The sequence below is a fragment of the Prionailurus bengalensis genome, chromosome A3 (genome assembly GCF_016509475.1).
Source record: "Prionailurus bengalensis isolate Pbe53 chromosome A3, Fcat_Pben_1.1_paternal_pri, whole genome shotgun sequence".
Classification (NCBI taxonomy): Eukaryota; Metazoa; Chordata; class Mammalia; order Carnivora; family Felidae; genus Prionailurus; species Prionailurus bengalensis.
This window is the reverse complement of record NC_057354.1, coordinates 15,893,158-15,910,286: the sequence shown is the minus strand read 5'-3', so window position 1 is coordinate 15,910,286 and position 17,129 is coordinate 15,893,158. Positions and strand designations below refer to the sequence as shown.

Here is a 17,129-nt window from a genome sequence, read left to right as displayed (position 1 = left end):
CCATGCAAATTTTAGAATTGGTTTATCCAATTCCTCTCCCCCAAATATCGACTAGAATTATATAAACTGACACCATTTCAATGTTGTGACTTACCTTTCACAAACATATCTCCATTTATCCAAGAAATAAACGCCTCCTTTAGTGAGCTTTCTCTGACATGCTTAGCTAAATTAATGTCTAGATAATTCATTTTCTTTCTTTCTTTTTAAAATATTCTCCAATTTCATATGTGGGAATGGTATCTTCTTTGAGGACAGCCAGGGTTTGGGGTTTGTTTGTTTGTTTGTTTTTGAGGGAGAGAGAGAATCTTATGCAGGCTCCACGCTAGTGCAGAGCCCAACACAGGGCTCAAACCCACGACTGTGAGATCATGACCTGAGCCGAAATCAAGAATCAGACTCTCAACCGACTGAGCCACCCAGGCACCCCCAGCCCGGTTTTTTATACTCTTCCTTTCGTGACCCTGTCTCCTGGAAAGGCAAGAAATGACCCCGAAGATCTCAGAAACCCAGGCCCCTATAAGGACCAGGCAGAACCAGGAAAGCAATAATCAGATGGGTAGTTGCCAAGGGTTCCAATCTATTGAAGGTGCTGTGTATATCTGGGGCTCTAAAACAACTTTGCATGAAATGAGATGGAGAGAATAATACTGACCTGGGTTCCTTTCAAGGGTACCACCACCCCTGTTTGAAGGAGTTACCTAAACTGCTTGGGTGTTGGGGGAGGGAGAAGATGATTTGCCCGTTAAACTGCCTTCTAAGGGAGATGAGTCTTCTTAACTGCAGGGTGCTAGTCTCATTGAGCTGGTTATACAAGTTCGAGGCTAGAGCTGAATTACTTGTTGCCACAAGGATCCTTCCTTCCCAGCTCTTTTTCTGTGCATCACCCAGCCTCTCTTCTAAACAAATGTTGAGCAAACATGCATTTAAAGGGAAAAAGAGACACTGGATTATTAGCTGTTCTGAGCACTACGCATCTCAGGCTGGCAAGGTATGGGATGGTGAGAGAGCAAGAGGTCCTGGCAAGGCCCTAGAGAAGCCCAAGCCTCCAGGAACCAGGAAATCAGGTAGACCGCCAAGGTATGAACGTGGGAATGGGGACCAAGGCCAAAGCCCTATTACAGGAACTGTAGCCCAGGCCGGATGGAACAGGACTTCTTAAACCAGATAATAGTCCCATTATTGAAACACCAGCACATGTCCCAACAGAAAAAAACCAGCAAAAGACCTGACCAGGCAAATCTCCAAATGAAGAAAAACAGGTGGCCAATACAAGGAAAGGAAACGATCAATCTCACTAGACACAAAACAATAAGAGATTTTCCCCCCTTATCTGATTGGCAAGGTTTCTTTTTTCTTTTTCCTTCTCTTTGTTCTTTCCTTCTTTCTCACTCTCTTTTTTATGGCGATACTCATTACTGAGAGAGAGGGTGGTGGAGGGGCAAGCTCACGCCCAGCTGGTAGGTCTGTGTGTTGGCACAGCTTATCTGGAGGGCAATTTGGCAGAGGCTGCCTTAAAAACCCCAAAGACAAGCACTCTTGGATCAGCAATTCTACTTCTAGGAAACTTTCCTAAGGAAATAATTAGAAGTGAACACAAAGATGAATAATAGCCGCTTAACATTTACTGGGTGTTCAGTCTGTGCCAGGCAATATGCTAAGCTCTTTACACTTAAACCTCAATCAGGCCTCGCAGCCACATACGGTGAGATGGGGATTGCCACGTCCATTTTCAGGCGGGGAAACTGAGGCTCAACAAAATTTGTCAAAAGTTGCACAAATTCAAGCCTATCGAGTGACAGGCGGGGGCTGAAACCCCCCATCTCTCTCACTCCAAAACCCGTGCTCTGAACCAGCTCACTGTCCTATAGTGAAAAGTAGAAGGGCATACAAACTGGTGTTCCGGAAAAGTATGAAAGTGATGTTCTACATAGTGCCGTTTGAAATAGCAAAAATTCAGAAATAAACTTAATTGTGTAAGAAGTGAAGGATAATTAAATACATCCTGTAGAATAGTATGACAAAATACAGTCATTAAAAAGAAATCTGGAAAAAATTATGACAGGGAAATATTCATGATATACTCACTGAAAAAAAAAAAAGTAAAACAGCTATGTCCCGTTTTAATTTTAAAAATGCATCTATACCATTTTTATGAAGTTCAAAAGTAGGAAAGACCAGAGCAGTGATCAAGATCAAGGGAAGGGGTTGTCAATTGGGAAGCCTGCTAGGGTACAGGAAATGTGCTAGATCTTGATCTGGGTTGGCTGACGCTGGTGGATGCATACCTAAATATTAATCCAGCTGTATGATTAAAACGTTAATATAAGTGCTTTACATAAGTTAGGTTTCTCTAAAAAAGAAAAAAAAATACATAAATGTATAGAAAAAGCCCTAAAGAAAAAGAACAGAAGAATGTTAGCAGTGATTGTGGCTAAGCATAATTTTCACTTTATTCTTTACAGTGTTCTGTACAGTTGACCGTGAACTGCACGGGTGCACTTAGATGCAGATTTTTCCCCATATATACAGTCTCATACTGTACATTTCCTCTTTTTTTATGATTTTCTTAATAACACTTTTTCTCCAGCTCACTTTATTGTAAGAATCCAGTATATAATACAGACGACATGCAAAATAACTGTTAATTAACCATTTATGTTATCAATAAGGCTTCCAGTCAACAGTAGGCTATTAGCAGTTAAGTTTTGGGGGAGTCAAAAGTTATATGTGATTTTCAACTGCGTGGGCATCAGCAACGTACAAGAGTCAACTGGTACTTTCTTTCCTTCCTTCCTTTTTTTTTTTTTTTTTTTTTTTTTTTACAATGCCTGTATTACCTTTATAATTAGAAAAAAAAAATAGTGTCAAGTTCATCATCAGAGGGGAGGAGGGAAGGAGAGCATGCACTCGAGAGCCAGGTATGGTCCAGACCTGGCACTCGGGGGGTGGTTCCAGTGCTGGAACGGGAGTCTGGTCTTGCAGGCAGGACGCCCCCGTTCCAAGGATGGAGAGAATGGAGGAGAGAAGCCCTGCTTGATAGGTAACGCTGAGAGAGGGGCCCTGAAGAGCCTGGGATGGACCCAATTCCTGCAACTTTAAATGCCTGCTCGGTGGGTGCTGTGCAGACCCCCCCCCCCCCCCCCCCCAGTCACAGCCAAGGCTCCTGGACTCCTCATTCTGCTGCCAGTCAGATGCCTTGTTGCTCACTGGCGATGACATCAGGCCTCCCGGGAGCACACTGTCTGTCAGTCAGCCTCTTCTGGCAGCAGTAAGCCAACTCTGCCTCCTCTCTCTTTTAAAGGGACAGCTTCTGCCAGGATGAGGGAGCCAGGTTGGGGTCCTCTTGACTCCCTCTTTCCATTTAGAGTCCAATTCCAGCGCAGTGGAGAAATGAGAGGGGGTGCAAGGCAGGTTTTCGTGGCTGCTTCCTGAGCCTCAGCTCATCCCTGACAATGAAACCCTGCCAACCAAGAAGTGGATCAAAATAAAGAATTTAGGTACAAAGAAGCTTTGGTATATAAGATTACCTGTAAGTATTAAATATGCCTAAATATAGAATAAGAAAAAAATAACTGTGAGAATTAGCAGCTCTTCCTTCCTTACTAAGAAATACCAATTTAGATTGGGTCCATCACATGTACCTAGTAAAAAAAAAAAAAAAAATCCCACATTTCCTAGCCTGTTACTGCCAGGGGTGGCATATAACACAGTTACGGCCAATGAGATATAGACTAAAAATTTGTGGAAAGCTTTGTTGATAGAGTCATTTTCTCCTCCTTTTAGTGAAATAGAGACATGGTGGCTGGAGCTGCAGCAGCTGTTTTGTAATTATGAGGAAAACCCCAAGAGACTTGCAGAGACCCCAATCCTGACATTCTTGAGGCCCTGAACCTGAGGCAGTGACTGTCTAACTCTTCACTACTTGTTTATTTAAGCTACTGTTTTCTGTAACTCATGACTAAAAGCAACCTCTAACTGTTTCACTCAACAATGTAAACATAATAACTTAACTAATGCAAAATGGGAAGTTTGGGGAGAAGGGATGGGGAAAAGCATAACAGTGCCAATGTTTCGGGGCGCCTGGGTGGCTCGGTTGGGCGTCCAGCTTCGGCTCAGGTCATGATCTCTTGATTTGTGAGTCCAAGCCCCGCATTGGGCTCTTTGCTGTCAGCTCAGAGCCTGGAGCCTGCTTTGGATTCTGTGTCTCCCTCTCTCTCTGCCCCTCCCCTACGCGCACTCTGTCTCTCTCTTTCTCTCAAAAATAAATAAACATTAAAAACTTTTTAAAAACTGCCAATGTTTCACTGCAGGTAGTTGCTATCTGAAATTGAAATATTTAGTTAAAAATGATGATGGCTGCAACCTCTTGATGTTTTCCGGAGGGATCTTTGGTGAGCTAATATTGTTTTTGGTGGCAAAAGAGCTATCTAAAGTTCAGATATTCTTTCATCTACAAAAATTCTATTAAATCCCAGTCAAATATATGAAAGATCTCTCAAAATTAAAGAAGAGTTTTATAATATGAAACAATTTTGATAAAACTATTTCTGATTATCTGTGTACATGCATTGAAAGATGTTGGGCATGACATTCATCTCATTTGAATTATGCAAATCTCAGGTGTTTTGGGTTTTGTTTTTCGACTTTTAAATTTGAAATAATTGTAGATTTACAGAAGAGTTGCAAAGATAGAGCAAAAAGTACCATCTCACTTATTCTTCACCTAACTTGCTCTAATGTTAACATCCTTACATAAGCACGGTACATTTATCAAAATGAAATTAACTGGGTAATATGCATAATATGATTAACTACACTACAGACTTCATTCGGATTGTCCAATTTTTCCACTGATGTCCTTTTTTCTGTCCCAGTTTCCAAACCAGGATACCATCTTGCATTCAGATGTCACGTCTCCTCTGGCCTATGACAGGTTCTCACTCTTTCCTTGTCTTTCATAGTCTTGACATTTTCAAAGAGTAGCGGTCACTTCATTTTGTAGAATATCTTCCATTTTTGCTAGTCTCCCACTTCCTCATGATTAGACTGAGATTATAGGTTTGGGGGGAGTGCTGTGCCCTTCCTATCACATCATAGCAGGGGCACATAATATCAACATGACTTACCCTTCGTGCTGTTGACCTTGATCACTTGACTTTCTCACTTCCTTCTTTGTACTTTTCCATATTGCTTTAACTCCTATAATAAGTATGTGAAGTCAGCGAATCTGGAAGTGCTTCATAGACCGAAGAATCCAAAAATGTGAGGGTTAAATTTTTTATTTGAAAGAGAGAATTGATGTCCAAGCCTTGATTGGGAGAGGGAGATGGAGATAAGTATAGCTACACCATCAATGTTTAATTGGTCTGGAGGCTAGCCAGGGCGGCGGGGAAAGATAGAGATGACTTTGGGATTTATGTAACTGCTGGCAGAGCAAAGAATTAGGGCCTTGCCCGGATGGTTTTCATAGAATACATTTCCCTTTCCCCTGTATCCCTGGGTAAGAGTAGAGGCCACCCCACCAGCCTAGTCAGAAACGACCTAACAAAGGAGGATTGGTTCTGTTGGGAAAGCGAGTGGATGTGGGAACGAACACTAACCAAGCACCATCTCTGCTTACACCTCACTCGTGTAACATTCACAATGCTGCCAACTAAGCGTGATGATCATCTCCACATCCCACGTGGGCAAATTCAGATTCAGAGAAGTGAAGGGACTTGCCCGAAGCCACACTGTCGGCTAACCATCAGCTATCTCTCAGGCAAAGTACGGGGTGGCATGGGAAAGCCACCGTGTGAAGTTAGATCTCTGTGACACCAAACCTACGCTCTCTCTCTTCCACTTCATGCTATCTGCTGCTTGGGAAGAACCGTGGTCAAGTATGGGAATTCTAATCATGGGGGAAGCTGTGGCGACTACCCACTCTCCATAAGGTTTTTCATCGTCATAAGCTCTGTGTCTCCTCACTGATCAGAGAGTCACCTGGCACGAATTCCGGGTTCAGGATCCCACCACCCTTTGGATGCCTTGGACAACTACCCTCTGCAATTGAATAGTAACAAAGGCCCAGGGTAGCTGGGAAAGCCTTTCCCTAGGATGTGTCCAGCCAGGATGCAAAGAGAAACAAAGGGGAGGGGGGGGGGGGAAAGGGAAAGGAGAGAGAGAGAGAGAGAGAGAGAGAGAGAGAGAGAGAGAGAAAATTGCATGGTTTTGGATTCTAGACTCTTCTTCCCGTCAGCCCTAAGGCCCGCCTTAGTTTTGTTCTTCCTAAGGATAGATTGAGCCAGTGAAGAATCCTTTTTTCTTGAAGCTGATTCAAGTTTAGTTTTTTCAACTTGAAACCAAGGTGTCCTGATGAGCACATTCACCTTAATCTAGTTTCTACTCATTCTTATCATCACTGTGTCTGTGGCTTTTGCCTATCTGGGCCCCCAGATCTGTTTCACGAGTGGCTATGAATACAGGCTCTGGAGTCAGAAAGACTGGGGGTCAAATCCCAATGCTTGCACCAATAAGCTATGTGGCCTTAGGCAAGGACTTTACCTCTAGAGCTTGTTCAATCTGATCAAATGGGGTGATAATATTCCTGCAAGGGGTATTATAAGACTTACACAAGAATAATTCATGCAAAGTGCTTAGCACAACACAAATTTAACTTAGTATTCAATAAACGACAGCTATGATTATTAGCATTATTCAATTCTCCTTGCCAACTGGTCACAACTTATTGATTACCCAATTCCACGAGACACCTGCTGACCTAAGCCATTTTTTTCTCACCACATAATTCATACACCACTGGTAGCCTATGGGGTAGGAATTCCCAGGGGTAGGAATCTACCTCAGCCCCTCAAGTGACAACTTAGGGCTGGCATTCCAACAAACGTTTGGAATTGTATGGCCGACCTGTGCCTGGTGGTATGCAGTAAATATTTAACAACTAGCACTTCAAAATGAACAATAACAAAAGTGTTTTTGCCAGCTTCCATGGTGTAAGTACTCCCACCATGTCTGATTCCAAGCTATCAACACAATGTCACTCAGCACAGAGTTGGGAAGAAAATGTGCAGTTGACCCCCATGAGCTAGAGCTGGCCAGTACAAGTGACTTATCGAGGGATCTCTCGGGTGAAGCCTTCGAGGGGGTGAGGGAAGGAGAATACGACTAGGGAGAAAGGTAGGCAAAAAAAATATGGGTGCAGCTCCAGTCTAGCCACTGCCTAATTCCAAAGAGGGTTGTCCCAGCCTGAGGCAAGGCGGTGGGGGACTGTACATCCAGTTAGTTGGTCATTGGGTACACAGGGGCACAGGTCTTCAGGGGCACAGATTCCCAGGGATTTCCTGTCAAGGCAGTTCCACTGGCTGAGGTGAATTGTCAGAAGGGAGTGGCCGTGAGCTGTGAGCAACCAACTCTCACAGCAGCTGGGGGATGAGTACACCGGCCTAGTGAAGGGCCTAGTGAAGGGCCTAATGAAGGGCCCTAGTGGGGCCCCAGTGTCATTTACTAGGTAGTGATAACAATGCTGATGAGAATTTTTATGGGGAAGAAAATGGTGGTGGCGGTGGTGGTAATTGGGGAGCATGGTGACGGCGGAGCTTCTGAGGGTGACAATGAGTATAGCAAAGGTGCTGGTTATTAGAGGGACCAAGGATACCAATATCCTTACTTCTTCAAAGTTGGTCTCTTTCTTTTCTGCTTTGTATTTCTACAGTAGCCCTGGGGAACAAAACTACTCAGAATTTGATCTCGTTGAGACTAGTGAATGAAAACATGACTGAGAAAGTCGCAATGCATTCATTTCACCAGCGATGTCCTGCTGGGTGTGTGTTTTGTTTTAACAATGCACACATTCTCCAGGGCTGTGATTTTGTTCTGTTTGCCACTCTACGTCATGGTTCACTGGGAAACGCAGGGGTGTGGTGACTTTAGCCTTCTTAACCCATCAAACCTATCAGTAGTGTTTAACACGCCAACATTATGCCAGGAAGTCCTGGAGATTGCTAGAATGAATCTATCCTGCGCTCAACGTGGGATTGTTGTTTTCAGCGAAAGAGCCTCGCTTGTGAGGACGAGGGCAGAGTGACTGAAGTGAGTAAGCAGGTCAGCGTGCTGGTGGGGAGTGTCAGGGGAAGAGTCTGCAGAGTGGATGTCCTTTTATCTACCTCGGGGCGTCTGCCTAGATTTCTCCTCCTTCCCCTCCCTCCCCAGAGGGAGGCAGTGAGGCAGCAGGGGTGCTCACTTTCCACTTCAAGCACCTATCACGTTATATTTTCAACCAAATAGCTTCCTACATAAGAGGTATTCTGGGACAAATGTAGAGTTCATTCACTCCTTCCATAAATATGTACTTAGCATCAGCTGCAAGCATGCACTCGGCTAGGTGCTGGGGATAGAACATTTGGAGGGGGGTGGGGGACAAAATCGTATGTTCTAGTAGATCTGAATATGACTCATCCTCATTACACACAGAGGAGGAAATTGAGGCTTAAGAGGTTAATGGGTTTGGCCAAAGAGCAGAGCTAAGATTTTAACTAAAGTCAGCCAGCTCCCCAAACCCATCCCCTTGACCAATTCTATACTACCTGCCATGGACATTTTTTTGTTTTGTGTTGCCGCCCAACATTCTCTTGCATTATTCTGGTACTTGAACCCTGTGGTAGCTTTAGGAAAACGACTTTTCTTTTTCTTTTCTAGATTTTTAGAAAATGTATTTATTTAAGCAATCTCTACACCTGATGTGGGGCTGGAACTCACGACCTCAAGGTCAAGAGCTGCACACTCCACCGAATGAGCCAGGCAGGAGCCCCAGGAAAACCACCTTTTCCAGCACCATCTAGAAAGATGGTCAGGTAAGGCATCCTGCCCTCTTTAGTTGTGGCGTGGGCCCATGATCGAAGCTACGTCCCCTTTGTTCAAGTTGGTTTCTCAGCTTCGCCTGAAATTCTGAGAGCCATCCCATATTCTTCCCCCAAACTATTTTTTTCCTCCAGCTATGTAGAGTCCGCTTCTCTGCATACAACCAAATGCTCAGACTGACACACGGCCACTTCAGTCTCTGAGCCTCAGTTTGGACTTCAAGCAAGTTTTATCACCTGCTAACTAGGAGGTGTAATACTCACCTTGCAGAAGGCGGGAGGGAAGATCTTGTTTCCTTGAGCCAGACCTTGCCAGCATCCCTGTTTCCTAGCACCTTCTTCAGACTCTAACCTCCCGGGAAAAGCTTCTCCATTCTTCGCTGGGGCTGCCAGACACGCAGAAGCTGCACACTCAGCAAAAGCGGTGAAGGAGCCTGAGCTATATTTGAGCTTCCCTGAGAACACACGGACGCAGCCTCCTGTGCTCTGGCTGGCCAAGGAGAGTGTAATTAACAGACTCTTCTTCAGAGCATGGATTGAACAGGTGATGGCTCAGCAAGTTCAGAATCACAGCCATGGCCAATTTCTCTTCCCCCTGGTCTATTTTTGAGTCACCACAGGTGCTTATTAAGGCCACATGTCAGGCCTACAGGGCAGAGGAGAGACTTTTCTCAGAGAACCTGTCAGTTAGGATGGTATGAAGTTGACAGAACAGAAATCTGACCAAATAAAGCTTTATTTTTCTCATGTGACAAGAAGTCTAGGCAATCCAGGCTGGTACAGAGGACCGATTACAAAGAAGTTTCTTCGGTCTTCCGGCTCTGCTATCCTTAGCAGGTGGCACTCACCCTCATAGTCACAAGATGGCTGCTCCACTTCCAGAAACCTCACCTACGTTACAGGCGAGGATGAAAACAAAGGCAATTTGTGCCTTAGGCTCGCTGACTTCTCCCACCTTTTAGTATGAAGAAGATAGATTCCCAAGAACCCCCACCCAAACGTCCACTTACATCTCATTGGTCAGAACTGGGTCAGGGGACCACCTGTACGGGTGCACCTGCAAGGAAATGCAGGCAGGTATTTTTAAGTGGGTACATTTTATTGGAACAAAATTAGGATTCTGTTACTAAGTAAAAAGGAGAGGCCAGACATTGGTTCAGCACCTCGTAGTGTCTGTTAGAGGTGAGAGGAGGGATACATGGTTGTGAGGGAAGTCTCTGAGGGGCTGAATCAGAGGTTCTCAGAAACACAAGAGATGGACCAGGTTCCAGACCCCTCAAGTGGGAAGCTAGAGAGACCCATCATCCTCACTATGATGTACGGAGAAAAGCAGGTGCCTCATAAGCATGTTCTGTGAAGACAGTGTCGACCTCCAAAACGTGGAAAGGTAGAGGGGCTTATCAAAACGAGTCAAACAGTCCTGGTTTTAAATCACAGCTCTGCCTGATACTCTGTGACCTTGGGAAAGTCACTTAACCTCTCTGGGCCTCTCAGTTTTCTCAACTATAAAATGGGGATGATACCTTGCACAGTTTTTATGTGGCTCAGATGAGACCATGTGTATAAATTGTCCATTGTAGGCATTTGACACATGGGAGTTATTCTTGATCTAATTCCTTCATTTTCTGAATGGGGAAAACAAAACCCAAAGAGAGGAGGCAAGATGACCTAAGTCACACCGCCAGATAGAGGTGGAGCTGAGACCAGGGCCCAACTTTCGGACTTCCGACCTGAGGTGTGTTCCATTTCACCGCCGCCTCTACCTGTTAAAAAATTACTAACCTTCGCCAAAGCGTGGAATCAGGCCTGCACCGCGGAATAAAGTAACTGGTTCAGAATTACAGATTTTTTAAAAAAACTGAACAAAGTACTTTCAGATGCTTCCGATACCAACAGTTAAGCAGAAAAGGAACAGACCTCCTGCTATACCGCTTCCGGCGAGTTCTCGTATCCATTATGTTTATTGTGATCAGTATTTACTGAACACACTGACCACAGGTAACATGCAGCTGAAGTTCCTCCCCAATGGCCAGAGCTAACGTTCAATGAGCGTTGCGTTAGCTTCCTACCGCTGCTGTAGCAAATGAACATAAACTCACATGAAGTCACTGATGTCTCTGTTCCTTTAGCTCATGCTCCACAGAGTTTTGACAGAGATTTCCTTGAACACCAGGAACTAAAAACAAAACAAACAAGGGGTGCCTTGGGTGGCTCAGTCAGTTAAGTGTCCGACTCTTGATTTCGGCTCAGGTCATGATCTCACAGTTAATGGGTTCGAGCCCTGTGTTGGGCTCTGTGCTGACAACATGGAACCGGCTTGGAATCCTCTATCTCCCTCTCTCTCTGCCCCTCCCCTGCTGGTGCTCTCTCGCTCTCTCAAATAAATAAACTTTAAAAACAAAACAAAACACACCTCTCAGAAGTGGTCATTGCCAGAGAGGAAGGAGATGGGCACAACGGGTGAAGGGGACTGGAGGGTACAGGCTTCCAGTCATGGGATGAATAATTCGCAGGGATGAAAGGCACAGCATAGGGAATAGAGTCAACGGTATCTTAAGAGTGATGTCTGGTGACAGAGGGTAGCTACACTTGTGAGCACAGAATAATGTATTAGAGACGGTGAATCATTATGTTGCACACCTGAAGCTAATATAACATGATGTACCAACTATACGTCAATCACACACACACACACGCGCACACACACACACACACACACACCACCCAGTATTTGCAGACTGCCTCTGTGCTGGGGTGTTCCTTCAACACTCAGCCGGGCTGTTCACAACTCTGCCTCAGACGGCACCCCTGTTTGCACTGAGCCGTTTTCAAGTTGCTTTTTCCTTCGTTCAGCATTCACTCGGTTGCTATAAACCTTGACGGTTTTCCAGAGTTCTGACAAAGTTAGTTCTGATAGTGTCTGCTTGCTTTCTCAATGTTTCTCTGGGGGAGCTCGGAGCGCCTTGTCTGAGCAGTAGTTTGGATTGCTCTAACAGAAACATTACAGTCTGGGTGGCTTATAATAAACAACAGGAATTTCTTTCTTACCTTCCTGGAGGCTGGAAGTCCAAGATCAGGGTGCTGGCATGGCCAGGTTCTGGCGAGGACCCCCCTTCTAGGTTGCAGACTGCCAGCTTCTTATCGTACCCTCACAAGGCAGAGAGCAGATACAGGAAGCACAGCTCTCGGGTGAGTCTTGTAAGGGCACTAATCCCATTAAAGGGCTCCTCCCTCCTGGCCTCATCTAAGGTCAGGCCTCCCGAAGGCTCCACCTCTTAATGCCGTTACATTGATAGGAGGTGGGTGAGGTTTCAACACAGGAATTTGGGGATGACATTCAGTCCATAACATGCCTACTCCGCCATTTTGTTTTTTAAAGGCTTCCCTGGTGATTCTAATGGGTAGCCAAGGTTGACATCCACTACTCTAGAATCAGAACCTTGCATCACTGCTTTCAACAGGCTCCTCAGGTGATTCTGATGCAGCCCCGCCGAGCTTTGGGATCCTGCAGATTAAATAAATTCTGGGACGGACCTCAGGAAGTCCACTTGGTCTCATCTTCCTCCAGTTCCAGGGAGCCAGACGGGATGGAGAGGTCAGCCTTTGTGTGGATGGCTTTCCACCTGTCCACCGCAGCACGTGGTGCCCACAAAGGGCTGCATTTGGAGTTAATGAGAAGAATTGCCCCCATTTGCTTCCCCAAGGAATCGGAATGGAAATACAGAAAGGAGCCCAGGATGTCAGATTCCTGCCTCCAAGTATGATCATTCAGTTGAAGCTTCTCAGCGGATCTGTTTTGGGACTTGGTATATGGGTCACCTGCACCCGAGCTAGAATCCCCCCCAAATCACAAAGATTTCGGGTCACAAGCTTTTGGGTGAGTGCAGCTGGGAGGGTGAAGCTCTCTCAGTCCAGTTGAACTCCAGGCTTCCCCCCTCACAGACATGGGGTCCTTGAACAGTAAGTCATTCTGGGATGACCAAGAGATTTCTTTCTCTCTCACCACCTGTGACCATGCACCGGGCTTTAAAATTATCTGAGTCTCAGTTTCCTTAACTGACTGGTGAAAATAATTACCCACCTCAATTCTTGTTATTACTATAGAAGATAAACGCAGGGTAAAAAATACAATGATAACAATAAATGTGTAGTAAAAAATAAAATAATAATAAATGTGTACTTTGATTCTGTTTTTGTCAAAAATTATGTCTATGTCTTTAACTTTGTTTTGTTCACGTTTATTTATTTAGAGAACAAGTGATTGTGCGTAGGGGAGGAGCAGAAAGAGGGGGAGAGAGAATCACGAGCAGACTCTGTGCTGTCAGCTTGGAGCTGACTCGGGGGCTGGATCCCACAAACCGTGAGATTATGACCTGGGCCAAACCAAAAGTGGGCGCTCAGCGGACTGAGCCACCCAGGTGCCCCTATAATTACGTATATATCTTTATACATATACTGATCTTTATACGTTTGTGTGGATATATGTGTATGTTATGTGTTTGTGCACACAATGCTGCCCAGAACAATGTTCGCCAAATAGGTAGTGGGATTGGAGGTGATTTTTGTTGTCCTCTTTGCACTTTTCTAGCTTATTTATGATGCGCACGTACTATTTTTAGAAAAGAAAACTGAACTTTCGGGTCAAGGGGGCTGATTAAGTCCTTCTACGATTCTCTCCCCCTCCAAATATCCCATTGCAATGACAAAATGAACATTTTAAGTACTAAGGAAAGCTATCAAAGTAATAATAATAATTACTCTTAGAATTCTGAGGTTTAAAATCTGCCACAAAGTGCTTACCGATTATGATCTCCATTCCCTAGCCATCCTAAAGAGAACCCTTCTTGTGCCCTGGACCCCTCTGCAGCCAGGTGGAGACTGTGGACCTTTTCTCAGTGTAATATCTTTAAATGAATCAACTTCTATGCACAGGATTACAAAGGAAATCATTTATATCAACATACAGTTATCAAAATATTTAAAAAACAAATCTGTCATATAGTGACATATGTGCTTCTATATTAGAAGATTTAGCAGGGTGTCTAATGACTACCATCATTTCAAAGTCATGACGAGCATAAATGATGTTATGAAATGACTCCAACAATACCATCATGGCAGGAAAATACCCGGTTTCTATTGATGATGAAGTCACAGAAACTGCTAACACTACTACAGTTTGTTGCTTATGTTTGTAGGCGAAGAAAATGCTGCCTTGAACTTAGTGAAAAGAAAGGCCATTTTTCTCTTCCAGCATTATAGACCTCCAAATTTAACAAAATATGTGCGCCCAGAGATCTTCGCTTAGATCTGTCCCTCTGTTTGTTTGGTCTCTTTCGCGTTTACATTGTTCCTCGAATGTACGAGGGCCCTTGGCCGCCTGCTCATGGGGGAGGGTGGGACCTACGCTAAAGATTACTGAATGCTATGTGATTGGCAGGGGGTCTCTTCACTGCCAATTTGGTATGACGATTAGGAAGCTCCCAACGCATGTTTAGGTCCTTCCTCCCGAGCTGGTCAAATTCCCCAGAGATGGTTCCCCCAGCTTCTTTTTAGGAGAGTGTAATTCTCCCTGCCAGCATTCTGGAATCTAGGTCAGGAAAGCAGCCTGTAAGAAGATTGGGTGGGGCATGCCAGGCTTCCATATGTAAACTTTCACTTAATCCCCCTGCTTTCAGGCAGATGTCCCATCTTCCACGACACGTGGTGTTTCCCAGCCCAGATGCCCTCTTGTCATAGTCGACCGCTGTGCCATCCAACACAGCAGCTTCTGCCAGCTACTCACATTTAAATTCATTAAAATAAATAAAATAAACGTTCAGGTCCTTAGTTGCACCAGCCACATATCAAGGGCTCAGTAGCCACATGTAGCTAGTGGCCAGCTACCATATCAGATGGCGGTACACGACCCGTCCGTCACTGCAGAAAGTTCCATTGGACGGTGCCGTTCTAGAGCAGGGGTTGGGATTTTTTTTCTTCCTGTAAAGGGCCGGATAGTAAATATTTTTGGCTCTGCACGCCATATGGCCTCCTTCGCACCTACTTAACTATGTCATGGTAGCGCGAGAGCAGCCGTAGACAATACATGGGACCTGCATTGGAATGCATGGCCGCGTTCCCACCAAACTTTATTTATGCACTCTGAAATCTGACTTTCATATCATTTTCACGTGTCACAGAATGTTATTCTGGTTTTGATTTTTTTCCAGCCATTTGCAAATATAGGATTATTCTTAGGACAGGCTGTCCCGAAACAGGCAGCGGGCTAGATTTGGCCTGTGGACCATGGTTTGCAGACCTCTGTCTTTGCGTATTGCCTTTTCAGAACAATTCCTGTACTGTTATTTTCGTAGGTTCGGGAAGGAAGCAGAGGGTAAGGGGTGCAGTTTTTCTAACCTAGAAGTCTCATTACCTGTTCAGGGCCTGTCTTCCCCCAGTGCCTTAGAACCTGTGAGCACGGAGACCCATCTCTCTTATTCACCATTCTCCACCTAGTGTCCAGTACAATGTTTGACATTGACATTCAATGGAGACCTGCATTAGGCTCTTCATCAATAGAACTCAATGATCAAATGCTCACCAAGCCACCTTCTTTGTATAATTTGGCTTTTCACTTAGATCTGCCTCCGGGAAAGAATGTGCTGGTCACACTGATGAGAGTATTCCAGTCTTTTCAGCAATTATATTTCTCGTTATCAGTGAATACACTGACATTCCGATTTTCCACATCAGTCCCATGAGCTTGGTAAATGTAATTCCACCTCAGAGAGAAGACATCAGCTTCTGAGCCTGTGTAGAATCAAACAAATCTTGGTTACAGAAGTGGAAGTCTCAATTGAATTTGATAAGAAGACTTGTAAGGAGAGGGGAGGTAATCTGGTAGACATAAGTAGTGGGAGATTTTAAATGCAGGGCTGAATTGCCTTCCCAGCAAGATAAAGGAGAGAAGGGTGCAGAATGTTAACATTTCCCAGACCATAAGAGGACAATGTGCCAAGGACATTGTCAGAAACCAAGTGGATGGGGCAACAGGCACAGGTTAAATTAAAAGTATATGTATCCCAAACTCCTGGAAGATAACAGGAGAAAACCTTGGGTCTGGTGATGGCTTTTTAAAAAACATTTATTTATTTTTGATAGAGAGAGAGCACGTGTAGGAGACGGGCAGAGAGGGGGGGGGGACAGAGGATCTGAAGCGGGCTTTGCTCTGACAATCGTGACCCCGATGTGGGGCTCGAACTCACAAACCGTGAGATCACGACCTGAGCCGAAATCAGTTGCTCAACTGACTGAGTCACCCAGGCACCCCTGGTGATGGCTTTTTAACTGTTTATTTATTTATTTTGAGAGAGAGAGAGAGTCTGTGCATAAGAGGGGGAGGAGCAGAAAGAGAGAGAGAGAGAGAGAGAAAATCCCAAGCAGGCTCTGAGCTGTCAGTTCAGAGCCTGACACAGGGCTCAATCCCACCAACCACGAGATTATGACCTGATCCGAAATAAAAAGTCAGATGCTTAACCCACTAAGCCACCCAGGCATTATTTTTTAATGTTTATTTCTTTATTTTGAGGGAGAGAGGGATGATGCCTTTTAGATAGAACACCAATGGCACAATTCATGAAGTAAATCATTGATTAGCTGGACGTCATTAAAATTTAAAACTTCTGCTCTGCAAAAGACAATGCGAACAGAGTGAGAAGGTAAGTAACAGGTTAGGAGAAAATATTTGCAAAAGACACACTTGATAAAGACCAGGAGCCAAGATATGCAAAGAACTCTTAAAACTGAGCAATAAGATGGGGCGCCTGGGTGGTGCAGTCGGTTAAGCGTCCGACTTCAGCCAGGTCACGATCTCGCGGTCCGGGAGTTCGAGCCCCGCGTCGGGCTCTGGGCTGATGGCTCAGAGCCTGGAGCCTGTTTCCGATTCTGTGTCTCCCTCTCTCTCTGCCCCTCCCCCGTTCATGCTGTGTCTCTCTCTGTCCCCAAAATAAAAATAAATGTTGAAAAAAAAATTAAAAAAAAAACAAAAAACTGAGCAATAAGAAAACCAATCCAATTAAGAAAGAAATCAAAGACCCTACCAGACACCTCACCAAAGATGATATATAGGGGGCGTCTGGGTGGTTCAGTCAGCTGAGCATCTGGCTCTTGATTTTGGCTCAGGTCATGATCCCAGGGTTGTGGGATCGAGCCTTGTGTCAGGCTCTGTGCTGAGCATGGGACCTGCTGGAGATTCTCTCTCTCTCTGCCTCTCTCTTCTGCTTGCACTCTCTC

At 44.9% G+C, this 17,129-nt stretch overlaps 1 long non-coding RNA gene across 4 annotated transcripts in view; it reads right to left on the bottom strand.

Moving 5' to 3' along the window:
* Nucleotides 1-4,285: 4,285 nt before the first annotated feature.
* Nucleotides 4,286-17,129, bottom strand: part of LOC122496227 — a 33,973-nt gene continuing 21,129 nt past the window's right edge. Inside the window, exons 2-5 of one of the 4 annotated variants that reach the window (XR_006300732.1) lie at nt 15,439-15,647; nt 10,958-11,034; nt 9,123-9,915; nt 4,286-5,202 (exon numbers count right to left, since the gene is read on the bottom strand). This is a non-coding gene — a long non-coding RNA (uncharacterized LOC122496227). Of the gene's footprint in view, nt 5,203-9,122; nt 11,035-15,270; nt 15,648-17,129 lie in introns of all 4 variants that reach the window. The other 3 variants (XR_006300730.1, XR_006300731.1, XR_006300729.1) reach the window with 3 other exon arrangements.